Genomic DNA, 13685 nt, shown 5'->3' with positions numbered 1-13685 from the left:
CCAGTGGTTCTCAAATGGGGGTACTTGAAGGTATGCCAAGGGGTACGAGAGATTTTTTTTTTTAAATATTCTAAAAATAGCAACAAGTCAAAAATCCTTTATAAATATATTTATTGAATAATACTTCAACAAAATATGAATGTAAGTTCATAAACTGAACATCAAATCAAGTAGGCTATTCCATTCATTACAATGCAATATTCAGTGTTGACAGCTAGATTTTTTGTGGACATGTTCCATAAATATTGATGTTAAAGATTTCTTTTTTGTGAAGAAATGTTTAGAATTAAGTTCATGAATCCAGATGGATCTCTATTACAATCCCCAAAGAGGGCACTTTAAGTTGATGATTACTTCTATGTGTAGAAATCTTTATTTATAATTGAATCACTTGTTTATTTTTCAACAAGTTTTTAATTATTTTTATATCTTTTTTTTCCGAATAGTTCATGAAAGACCACTACAAATATACAATTTAATAAATCTGAAACTGATGACATTGTGCTGTATTTTACTTCTTTATCTCTTTTTTTCAACCAAAAATGCTTTGCTCTGATTAGGGGGTACTTGAATTAAAAACATTTTCACAGGGGGTACATCACTGAAAAAAGGTTGAGAACCCCTGTTCTAGACCAAAAATCACTTCATATTCTTTATTTTATTTTATTTTTTATTTTTTTTAAATTTTATAAACCTTTCTTTATAAATTGCAACATTTACAAACAATTGAGAAATAATAATAATCAAAAACAGTACAAAACAGCGCCAGGGGGTTGTAAACTCAATAAAGTAACTAAAATAGAATGCAATTTATATATATATACATACATATATATATATATATATATATATATATACACACACACACACACACACACACACACACACACACACACACACTGTTTTCGGAGTATAACTCGCACAGACCGAAAATGCATAATAAAGAAGGAAAAAAACATATAAGTCGCACTGGAGTATAAGTCACATTTTTTGGGGAAATTTATTTGATAAAACCCAACACCAAGAATAGACATTTGAAAGGCAATTTAAAATAAATAAAGAATAGTGAACAACAGGCTGAATAAGTGTACGTTATATGAGGCATAAATAACCAACCGAGAACGTGCCTGGTATGTTAACGTAACATATTATGGTAAGAGTCATTCAAATAACTATAACATATAGAACATGCTATATGTTTACCAAACGTCACTTCTAATCGCTAAATCCCATTAAATCTTATACGTCTAGTCTCTTACGTGAATGAGCTAAATAATAATATTTGATATTTTACGGTAATGTGTTAATAATTTCACACATAAGTCGCTCCTGAGTATAAGTCGCACCCCCGGCCAAACTATGAAAAAAAACTGCGACTTATATTCCGAAAAATACGGTGCATATATATATATATATATATATAACAAAGTGCAAAGCCATAGGCTCACACAAGTTCAGTAAATAATTTAAATTTGGAACACAGCATCATCGTTTTCACAGCTTTTTGGTTGTTCACTTCATATTCTCTACAGCTCGCTAGTGTTACCATATCTGAGTTATTGTGCAGAAATATGGGGGAACAACTACAAATGTGCGCTTCATTCACTAACTGTGTTACAAAAAAGATCAATTAGAATAATACATAATGTTGGATATAGAGAACATACAAACCCTTTATTTATTAAATCACAATTATAGAAATTCAACGATTTGGTGCATTTGCAAACAGCTAAAATGATGTACAAAGCAAATTATAACCTGCTACCCAAGAATGTACAGCAATTCTTCTCAACAAAAGAGGAGAAATATACCCTAAGAGGAAAATCGAATTTAAAACATCTGTATGCGCGTACAACACTTAAAATTTTTAGTATATCAGTATGCGGAATTAAATTATGGAACGGATTAACCAAAGAAATCAAACAAAGCACCAATATGATTCAGTTTAAGAGACGGTTCAACCTACAAGTGTTCACAAAGTACACAGAACAAGTATTATGATAAACATCTTGAACCCTTTTTTTTCCCCCCCTGTTTTTAATGAGACAAAGATTATTTATGTATTTAATATTTGTATGTTTACTATGGTACAATATTGATTTATTATTTATCTGTTCACTGTTCTGTTACAGAGAACAAGGAAATTGGATAAAATTGTTATGGTATGAAAAGGGGTAGAATTAAATAAGATCTGCTTCTTCCTACTCCTATTCGGACGTGCTGTAATGAAACGACTGGAACTTTGTGATGCATAACATTGTATTGTATGCATGTTCGAAATAAACTGAAACTAAACTAAACGGAACTGAACTATACTGTAAAACAGTGTTTTTCAACCAGTGTGCCGCAGCATAGTGCCGTGAGATATTGTCTGGTGTGCCGTGGGAAATTATGCAACTTCACCTAATTGGTCCAAAAAATATTTTTTGCAAATCAATAATTATAATCTGCAAATAATGTACCGTTACTTAGTGTCTTTGCTGTGTAGAGCTCGGCAGGGTAACCACGTAATACTCCATATCAGTAGGTGGCAGCAGGTAGTTAATTGCTTTGTAAAAGTCGTAATGTGTCGGGTGAGACGAGGATGGTTTGTTCTGATCCCAATATGCAGACCACAGCGGGAGGCAGCGTGCCGGTAAAAAGGTATGTAATGCTTAAACCAAAAATGAACAAAAGGAAAAGGCAATAAAGCATAGGGATGGCTTTGCAAAACAAAAGTAAAACTGAACTGGCTACAAAGTAAACAGAAACAAAATGCTGGACGACAGCAAAAACTTACGGCGTCAACAAAGTACATCCGTACATGACATGTCAATCCACAATGTCCACACGAAGGATAGCAACAACTTAAATAGACTTGCTTGCTAAGACAAAGCAGGTGCGGGGAATAGCACTCAAAGGAAGACATGAAGCTGCTACAGGAAAACATCAACAGAACAGGAAGGGTCACCAATATAACAGCGCAACACAAAAACTAAAGCACTACACAGGAAAACACCAACAAAGTCAAAATAAGGCACGACAACCTGGTGGAGTTTCATTTTTTAACATTTTCTGCTGGTGGTGTGCCACCAGATGTTTTAATGAAAAAAATGTGCCTTGCCTCAAAAAAGGTTGAAAAACACTGCTGTAAAGTCCACAGGTATTTGGACAGCGACAGGTATTTTTTCAATTATTTTGTCTTTGCAGTATCCGCCTGTAACCTGTTCATGGGCCTGATCCGGCCCTCGCGCCGTACGTTTGACACCCCTGATTTAAATGAAACCAGTATTATCAGAGCTTTGCAGCACCTGCAGTGAGCGAACTCATCCAAAAGATGGCGCCATAGCACAAACAATAACGCATCTTTTTAGCGTGTTTGCTTGGTTTTTTGTAAACTTTGCATTATGGCCGTCAGCCAGGTAAAATCCATAAATTAGCCGCACTGTTTTATAAGCCGCAGGGTTCAAAGCATAGGAAAAAAGTAGTAGCTTTTTGTCCAGAATTTACAGTAATTAAATATTCAAACACAGTTACTGTTCAAACCGTGTGTAATGTTACAGTAGCCAACAATATTAAATATACTTGTTGAATAAAACCTCTGCCTTGTTTTCAATGAACATTTAGGTCTACTGCGCTACTGTATTTTAATGTTGGTCATTATAATGCTACTTGGAGAGCCAAGTGTTTTCGGAGGTAGTACTTGATGAAAAAAGTTTGAGAACCACTGATTTAGCATATAGCATACTGGCCTACGTTCGATTGTTTTAGTATCTTCAATGACAAAATGTATCCTTCAATTGTTCTGTATGTAGAAAAGGTTTGCTCTGTAATATTGTAAAATATTACAGCCTAGTGCAGTGATTCTCAAACTCTAGTACGTGTACCACCAGTGCTAGCTGCAGCATACCACTAGCTGCAGCTAGTGGTATCCCAAAGAATCACTTGATTAAAGTACAGTGTTTTATTTTCCTATATTCAAACACAGTGTTACTGTTCAAACTGTGTGTAATGTTACAGTGGCAAAAATATTAAATATACTTGTGGAATAAAACCTCTACCTTGTTTGTAATTAATAGTTCGGCCTACTCCGCTACCGTATTTTAATGTTGGTCATTATGGTGGTACTTGGAGAGACAACATTTTTATGAAGTGGTACTTGGTTAAAAAAGTTCGAGAACCACTGGTTTAGTGTTTAACAAATGTACCTTTTTATTCCGCCTCTTCAAAATGCAGCAAACTTTTTACTGGGCCAACATAAAAATAAAAACAATCTCTCCGCAGATTGTACTACCAGGTTTTTCGAAGTGCTTTTATTTATATTTTTTACTTTTTAATAATGCTTTTTTTGACCCTGTAACATTAGTGAAAAACAAGGCTTTAAAGAAAACATACTTTTAAAAAAAGCGACTTCAAAATATATTTTTTAAACTATTCCATTGCATCAATGCCAGTATATTTGATTTGCTACTAAAGGGGGTCTCGCCCAGAACCACCAAATGATAGTTTTCATGTTTGGTGATACGTAATAATCTGTCTTGCATGACATGTTATTTGTTTTAGATGATATTTGGAATTGCAACTATACTGTAAAATTCATTGTTGAAATGCATCAAATTATGAGATGGTGTTGTAGATTTGCGTCAGAGTGAGAACTCCTTCACTTTTGTTGCTCTTTGAATACTTCAAGGACAGCTGAAGTTCCCCATTGACTTCTACACACAGAGACAATTTATTGTAGTCTTCTTACATAACATGGTTGGAGCAGCCCGATGAACTGAACAAAGCTTGAAGACAGACACAGTATAAGCATTCTTTGGTCATTATAGTCCAATAAATAACACGCAACACTTACTGTACAATAGCACCTGATATTGCTGAGCTGTTCAAATTGATAATGCAAATGTAAGCATATGTCACAAAGTTCAGACATACTACCCATTTGTTCACCAGGCTTCAGCTGTTGAAAAGCGTCCCCCTCTGTGTGCAAAAATAATTAAATCTGCTCTTTTTACCAACACAAGTGTTGCAGGTGTTTGACCTATTTACTTTGCTGTACTTTTGCACTAATACCCATCATCCGTATAATTTACTAACAAAAAGTAGTGCTGATCTGTGCAGTAATATACATCTCAAAATTAATTGCTTTTATTCAGTTCCTCCAGGATTTAGCAGGCTGTTTTTGTGATTGTCGCGGCCTGAATTTGCAGCTGCTTTTCCAGAAAGTTGCGGCAAAAGTTGCACTGTTTTGAGGCTTATTTACTTTTTGATTTTATCAATTTGTTACCATTGTTTTAAGTGTTACTTGTAGCCTTAACCTTAAAGGTGAACTGTCCTTTTTTAGGAATTTTGCCTATCGTTTACAATCATTATAAAAGACATGACAATGTGTGTTTTGTAGGTTTTTTTGCATTCTAAATATTAAATAAATTGCTTACAATGGAGCGTATGAAAGCCGTGCAATTCCGCCTGCAAAGCCCTTAAAACATCCAAACACCTCCATTGAGGTTTTATATACATGATGTAAGTATATATGTAATGCAATGACTGGCACGTTTATAATAAAGTTTAATATTTACGTATTTTGATCACTAAGGATACATTAATTTCAAAAACCCATCACAATGGGGTTTTTTTTCTTCATAACATAACTCACTGCAGACTTCATGAGAGCCAACAAACATCACTTATTGTGCAAGGTCTGCTGTCATTAGGATGCCGACTGCTCGGATATTGATATACTGTATTCCCATTTAGATGAAAAATGTCTCATAATCCTCGCAAAGAAAAGGTATGGGGGTGTTGACCAAGCGTCTTTTTGTGTCGTCCTCGCCATTTTCGGTTCCTAAATGAAGTGTACCAACTTGTCTAAATACCTACTCAGATGTTTTCTATCTAGGTGAGATGCATGATTTATGGTCTACAATAAACTTAAAGGGACAAGGAAGTGAGGAAACAGCAGATCACTTGATGATGTAAACATTGGGGCACATGGTAGTGATCACGGCGCCTAATACTTGGTTAATATTCAAGCCACAAAATGGAAATGGAGTATTGTTAGCACTTTTTGGATGGTTATTTATTGGATTTTATGGGCGAAATAGTGGAGCTCCCATTGCTCCGCTGTAAGCGGACTTTCATTTATGTTTAATTTATATTTAGAATGCCTTAAAAACAAATCCATCCCTCGTCCCACTCTCATAATGATTGTAAACGATAGGTGAAATTCCCCCAAAAAGTGCAGGTCCCCTTTAAAAGCGCAAGACTTCAACAAAATAAATACTGTATTGATGTTTTGCTCATTTTATACCACACAGACTTTAAAGTAGGTGGAAAATTCTGGGGCAACGCACGATTTTAATAAATTCCGATTCTTGGGGTGGCGATGTGATTCGGAATCAATTTTGAATTCAGAATGATTCTCGTAATAAATTATTTGATAAATTATATAAAACCTTTTCAAAACAGGTTACAGGTTACTAAAACTCCTTGCCAATTTTTGTAATATTTTTTTTTTAATTGATTCTCAAAAGTTATGCATTGGATTTAGAATCGGAATAAAAATGGCAGTTTGGATGTTAATACATTTTTTTGAGCACTCCTAGCAGACTTAAGACCCACCTTTTGACTTGGGTTTGACCTAATATTGATTAATTTTATTAGTCATTTGATGAGGTGGCGCCTTCCGCCCGAATGCAGCTGAGATAGGCTTCAGCACCCTCCAAGACCCAGAAAGGGACAAGCGGTAGAAAATGGGATGGATGGATTTGTACTTCACTTTTTATCTTATTAGTCAGGGATCAGGGATTATCAGCCATGGCTGTGTGGGCGTTTTTTGTCAATGCCCTGGTGACCTCCTGGTGCAAATGGCTCTTGTGATAGTGTTTCTTCACCTAGCTCCTCTGTACTTAGCCATGCATTCATTTGTGCCTGCGTGTGTGTGTGGGATTGATAAAGGGTGATGTGGGTCATTGTTGTGTTGTTTTTGAGTCTGTGAAGCACTTTGTGTTGCATTTTTTTTATGTATGAAAAGCGCTTTACAAATAGAATTTTATTGATTGGTTGTTGGTTGAGACTACATGGCAGATACATTCAGAGATCATTGTCAAATTACTGTACTATTTTAACTTCCTAATATTAATAATTCATTATAAATACAGAAAAGAACACCTGCAAGGCCTTCCCTTTTGTCCGCTGCTCTGTTGTCCACAAGTGGCAGACATTCTCTGGGTATGTTTTACGCTTGAAAAGTGTTTGTACATCTTAAACATTCATACATATTCCAACACATTCTCCCCTGCACGTTGAGAGCATTTGTTATCTGTTGAGAGTGATCTATAGCGCAAGTCTTTTGTTGGTAAATGAAAGACGGTGAGTGATTCTCATCACACGTCAACTTATCGGACATGTAAATGCTGCCTCTTTGCTATGTCAGCATTGCAAATGAGAATTTGTTCTTAATTGTCTTACCTTGGATGAATAACGTTTGAATAAATATATAAATACATGAAAACTAGGGAGTAAATGTTTATATACTGCATTACCCAGAAGACTTTGCGCCATAGACACGAACAGGAAGTAGCTCTTAGCTATGTAGGAGGGTGACAATTTTGCCGATTGATCGACAAAGCGTAGATATATTGTTGAAACAAACTCAAGTTTTGATTAGACCGTTGACGTTTGCCACTCCGAGACAAATTTGATTGCTGAAAATGATGCTGATTGGCCAAAGTATGCAGGGAAGTTGCGGACTTTGGACAAAGTTGCCAGGCCGTGCATAATTCGCTGGTATTAGTTTAATTTACGTGGTGAGATTCTGGAAGGAATATTCAATATTCAATAAGCAATCTGTAATTGTGGTCCTATTTTAATCAAACCTTTTCAATGACCTCTCATCCTTGACCTGCGCGCAACATGACTTGCAACACAATGACAGCCCAAAACAGATCACTTCACCAGCTTCGCATCGGCTCTACCACCGTTACCCATCATGCACTTGAGTCGCATTAGCTGAGGCTGTGTGGGGTTTACTCCTCACTGAGGGTCCTCATCCAGTCATAGATTTATATCCACCTACCTCTCTTAGCGGGGCCTCTTTTGGCACACTGCCTTTGAATAATAATGTAAGAGCTGGCGTCCATGCAGTCGCATTGGCATGGAAACAAACCATGCAGTTCTTTTCTTCAACGAACTGAAGTGAAATCAGCATAGCTAAAAATCGTCACAGTAGCAGGAATAAATTGTCTCTGAATGACACGTAAATGTTAAATGACGGTGGCTTAGAATCAAACAAAAAAATTCAATGGGTGCATTATGTCAGTGGTTGTGGTAGTATCCAAGCTAACACTGTCATGCTTTTATTTTAAGCTTACTTTGCATTGGGCAAAAATCACAGTGTTTACTTTTTAATGCTGTACTTCGTTTTTCGTTAATCAGTTCCATATGGTCTGACGAAGGCCGATTTGTACAAAAACCGAAGCAATTTTATTTCCAATAAGAAATAATTAGAGATGTCCGATAATGGATTTTTTGGCGATATCCGATATTCCGATATTGTCCAACTCTTAATTACCGATTCCGATATCAACCGATACCGATATATACAGTCGTGGAATTAACACATTATTATGCCTAATTTTGTTGTGATGCCCCGCTGGATGCATTAAACAATGTAACAAGGTTTTCCAAAATAAATCAACTCAAGTTATGGAAAAAAATGCCAACATGGCACTGCCATATTTATTATTGAAGTCACAAAGTGCATTATTTTTTTTAACATGCCTCAAAACAGCAGCTTGGAATTTGGGACATGCTCTTCCTGAGAGAGCATGAGGAGGTTGAGGTGGGCGGGGTTGGGGGAGGCGGGTTTGAGTTAGGAAGGGTGGTAGGGGGTAGTGGGGGGTGGATATTGTAGCGTCCCGGAAGAGTTAGTGCTGCAAGGGGTTCTGGGTATTTGTTCTGTTGTGTTTATGTTGTGTTACGGTGCGGATGTTCTCCCGAAATGTGTTTGTCATTCTTGTTTGGTGTGGGTTCACAGTGTGGCACATATTTGTAACAGTGTTAAAGTTGTTTATATGTCTACCCTCAGTGTGACCTGTATGGCTGTTGACCAAGTATGCATTTCATTCACTTGTGTGTGTGAAAAGCCGTAGATATTATGTGATTGGGCCGGCACGCAAAGGCAGTGCCTTTAATGTTTATTGGCGCGCTGTACTTCTACATACGTCCGTGTACACAGCGGCGTTTTAAAAAGTTATAAATTTTACTTTTTGAAACCGATACCGATAATTGCAGATATCACATTTTAAAGCATTTATCGGCCGATAATATCGGCAGTCCGATATTATCGGACATCTCTAGAAATAATATAATCCAGTTTTTAAAACAAAAATAACTCTCCATCTACACAATTCAAACAGAAAAGTGTCTATAATGTAATATCGTCATCAACAAAAAACAGAGTAATATTAAAACTATATTAAAAGGAAACATGGCGTGTGTCTGAAAAAGAGCAGGAAGAAGCAACATTTCATATTGTCCAGCCCCATCACTCAGGTAATCTGATAATTAATCACCAATACAATACATAATCACCAGTGGGCAAAATGGGTCACATATGATTTTTTTCTGCATGTAAACACGTCCTTGTGGTCTACATAACATGTAATGGTGGTGCTGTGGTTAGAATTTTGCATAGATTTTGTTTTACAGACCAACTTTAGACTACAACTGAATAAAAATGGTGAACTTTCACAAAGCTCTACCATTTATTTAGATATCCGCTGACGTAACTAAGGCAGAATATGACACTAAAGTTTGGTAGAAGGCAAGATTATTTGATAAATATCTCCACCATGCCTCCATGGTTTGAGTTCACATTTTCGAGACTAATGGGGATCCAAAATACACAAAAACAGGTACCAACAGTTAGGAAAAGTTGGTTTCGCATTATTAGACCCTTTTAATAAAGCATGCACTTCACCTTCTTTGTCATAGGGCTTTTATTTGCAACTTTCTTTGGCCCCATGGTGTAGTCATAGTCAACAAAAAAGCACAGAGGCTGAGTCACCAGCAAGTGTGGTTTAATTTGTGGGTGTCTGGAACAGATGAATAAGATTTGCATTATTTCTTATGGGAAAAATAGCTTTGACTTTCGGACGATTCGGTTTTCGGTGGACCTCATGGAACGGATTATGGAACACAAAAAACGAGGTACAGTTCCTCACCACATGGCGCTTTGAATTGTGGCTTCACTCTATAGCACATTCATTTTTCTAAGCATATTCTATGCAGTTTTGGCCGGAATTAAGCATATTTTCAGCATGAACATGGCTAAATAACCGACAAATATCAATACTATAGTAGAATTGGCCAGTAGATGAGACCGAACCAATCTGAGCGCATTGTTCAGTATCGTGACCAACAATTGACTCAGCCTCAAGCAGCTTTGCTTCAATTAGTGGATTAAATTAGTGTTAAAGTAACAATGTTGGTGTTATTTCATGTCTTGAGGGCTCTCATGATCTCTCAATTTTTTTTTGTTTTAGGTTTGATAATTTCTACTTGGCATAAATGAATGTACCACGGTCAGGTCCGGAACCAATTAATAGGGATAAACGAGGGATTACTGTACTACTGCTGTATATTGTCATGTTACACAGCATTAAAACATGCACAGTGACCTCCTGTCCAGTGCAAAGAAAGCTTCAAAATAAAAGCATGATTGTGTTACATGGTTTCTACTCAAACAACAAACACTATGCATATATTTTTTGATTTTTAATGTAAGCCACCAAAATAAAGATTTGCATTTTGATTTATTTTGTAGTATTCAGTAGTAAATTTAAACACTGTACACCAGGGGTGTCAAACTCGTTTTCATTAGGGCCCCATTGCAGCTATGGCTGCCCTCTGAGGGCTACTTATAAGAAATAGTGAATATAAATGAACTTTTATTTACATTTTTGTATATTAACTTGCCTTTGAAATCATGAGTCAGGGAGAAGAGCAGATATGAAAATATTTATTTCATCTTTTTTTTTGCAACATTTGTTATATTTTTCCATTATTAGATAACATTACAGTTTAAATGATACGCAATTGTAGCCCTTTGAGGCACTTGTGATTAAGGGCTTTGTAGATCAACTTTGATTTATTGTATGCTGTACGATCAATAGCTCCTGTCAAAGTTGAAAGAATGAATACGTAAGAAAGATTAAGTGCTTTCCTGATGCATCTTATTTCGAGGCTTTTGCGGCCCACATCAGACGACGTTGTGCACCAAATATGGCCTTCGGGCTTTGAATTTGATACGTTCCATATACAATACATTGTAATGTTATTTCAAAATTCAGAAATGTTGTTGAAAATTCTTACTTTTGCTCCCACCCAGTTTTAAGTACTGAACAAATACTGTGAGCAAAAACCCACTCAAACTCACTTACACAGCAGTGACTCATACAGGAATGTTTCTAGTAAGAAACTTTGAGAATGTAATAATAAACATTGTATTAAACGGGATTTTAAAGTGTTATTGCTTAACCTAATGTTAAAATGTGTTTGTTTTTTTTAATTCTCAAGACTTCCCCGATTGCTTTTTTGTTTTGTTTTTAGAACACTGCTCAAAGAAAAGATCATGTCTAGTAATCAGTGGTAAAGGGCAACCAGATAATAACTATCAGCTCTTTGTGTTTTTCAACTGATTTCTTCACCACACTTGCTGTGTCAAAGTAGAAAAAATAAAAATAAATATAATGCGCGGATATTAATTGGAATTGAATAAATATTCCTGTAAGTCACATTCAGACAATTAAAGGTATGATAGTTACTGTATGTCATGTTTTACTGGCTGCATTTTCATTAATTATATACTAATAATTGTAAATATGTTATGATTAAATTAGTGCTGTTGAAGTATTGAACATTTTAGTCTGATTAATCATAGCTTTGCTTTGGATTAATTATGATTAATCACAATTAAAAATCATTCATTTTTTGTTATTTATTTTTCATGAGCAGATGGGGTACTTGCGTTCAAAATAGAAATCTGATTAATAATGGTGATGAATTAGTCCGCATTAATGTGTTAATTTAGACAGCTCGAGAGGGATAAGTGGTAGAAAATGGATGGATGGATGGTTTAAATTGAACACAAATGATTTTTTCATTTACAATGAATAATGCTCAGCAGCCCCCTGGTGGTTGTTGATGTACACATGGAAGATTTATGTTAGGAAAAGACCAACACCGGTTTTGGTTATATTCATTCAAATAATACAAATAATGTTAGTACAGTAGTATATCCCCAGTTTAACCACTAGGGGGCAATAGCTTTCTGTGAGGCTGTCAGGAAAAGAGGGTCACAGGTTGCAGCCATGCCAGGCAAATTACAGAACCAGACTTTAAAGGTAACAGTAAAATGCATGATCTAAAAAAAGATCACTCCTTTTTAATTTTTAGGGCTGTCAAACTATTAAATTTTTTTAATCAGATTAATCCCATTTTGGAATTTGGTTTAATCATGATTAATCACAGGTTATCACTCGCTTGCATAATTTAAAAAATTGCTTACGAAAATAACCCCAAGATTTGTGCACAAATGCAATGTTACTGTCAGAATGTCATCCAGGGACATTTTAAAATGTTTTACTAGAGTGCATGTAATTTTTTTGCCCAAAATTTGGAACACTTAAAGAAATTCTTACTTTTTAATATATTTGTATATACCTCTGCAATTTTTCCACAAATTTAAATGTTTTTAAATACACATGATCATTGATCCAATACATTGTAGTGTAGTTTGACAGTGTCATTTACTGTAAAACACGAATAGTCATATTATTGTATTCATGTTAGCATTTAAGATAGCCAGCGATTAGCTAGGGCTCTAATTGTCAGCTAGCAATTTGGATGATAGTTGTCAGCTAGCAATTATTGCGGCAGTTGCCAGCTAGCAATTATTGTTCTCGTTGTCAGCTAGCGATAAGCGCACCAGTTGTCATCTAGCGATTAGTGTGCTAGTTGTCCGCAAGCTATTAGCACACTTGATGCCAACTAGCGATTAGCATTCCAGTTGCAAGCTAACAATTAGGGTGTTTGTTGACAGCATATACGGGAAATGTATAAGAACATCCATGATTGGTTGGTTGTTTACTATGATGAGTCACAATTGGTTAAGATAAGGGCAAAACATTAGGGACAGGCCAATCAGAGGAAAGATAGGGCGGGTCATCAAACCAGGAAGAGAAATCACAACAGACATCCCAAATGACGACGAGAGAGTCGGAAAAGAGAAGAGGGAATATTCAAACGAGCGATTTATATATATAAAAAAAAACTAGTGGAAGATGGCAGAGGGATTCTCTTCCTTCGATTTTTCTTTTCGCGATGTTGACGTCCAGGAAACCCACAATGAGTCTACTTGGCCACATTTGGACAAATGTATGCCTCTGAATAAAACAATGGCCAACACATTCATTTGAGTTGTTTACCATGTAAGCCCAAATCAAAACTGCGATCGACATGGAATAGGTGGAATACACATTTAAGAACACACATGATTGTGGCAGACATTTGATGACTTCTGCTACACTATAGCATGTCTAAATGCTACATTTCATTTTCATTGGTGTTTTACAACAAGACTGTAGCTGACATTTTGTTCATTATTTTTACTGTTTATATTTTGACATTGAATAGTTGAATCA

At 35.8% G+C, this 13685-nt stretch overlaps 1 protein-coding gene across 1 annotated transcript in view; it reads left to right on the top strand.

Moving 5' to 3' along the window:
• Window positions 1–13685, top strand: part of dazap1 (DAZ associated protein 1) — a 65735-nt gene that overhangs the window by 341 nt on the left and 51709 nt on the right. The gene's annotated exons all lie outside the window — the stretch shown is intronic.

This window comes from Nerophis lumbriciformis, linkage group LG14, assembly GCF_033978685.3.
Source record: "Nerophis lumbriciformis linkage group LG14, RoL_Nlum_v2.1, whole genome shotgun sequence".
Taxonomy (NCBI): Eukaryota; Metazoa; Chordata; class Actinopteri; order Syngnathiformes; family Syngnathidae; genus Nerophis; species Nerophis lumbriciformis.
Note: the sequence above shows the minus strand (reverse complement) of the source record. Positions and strands in the feature narration are given on the sequence as shown.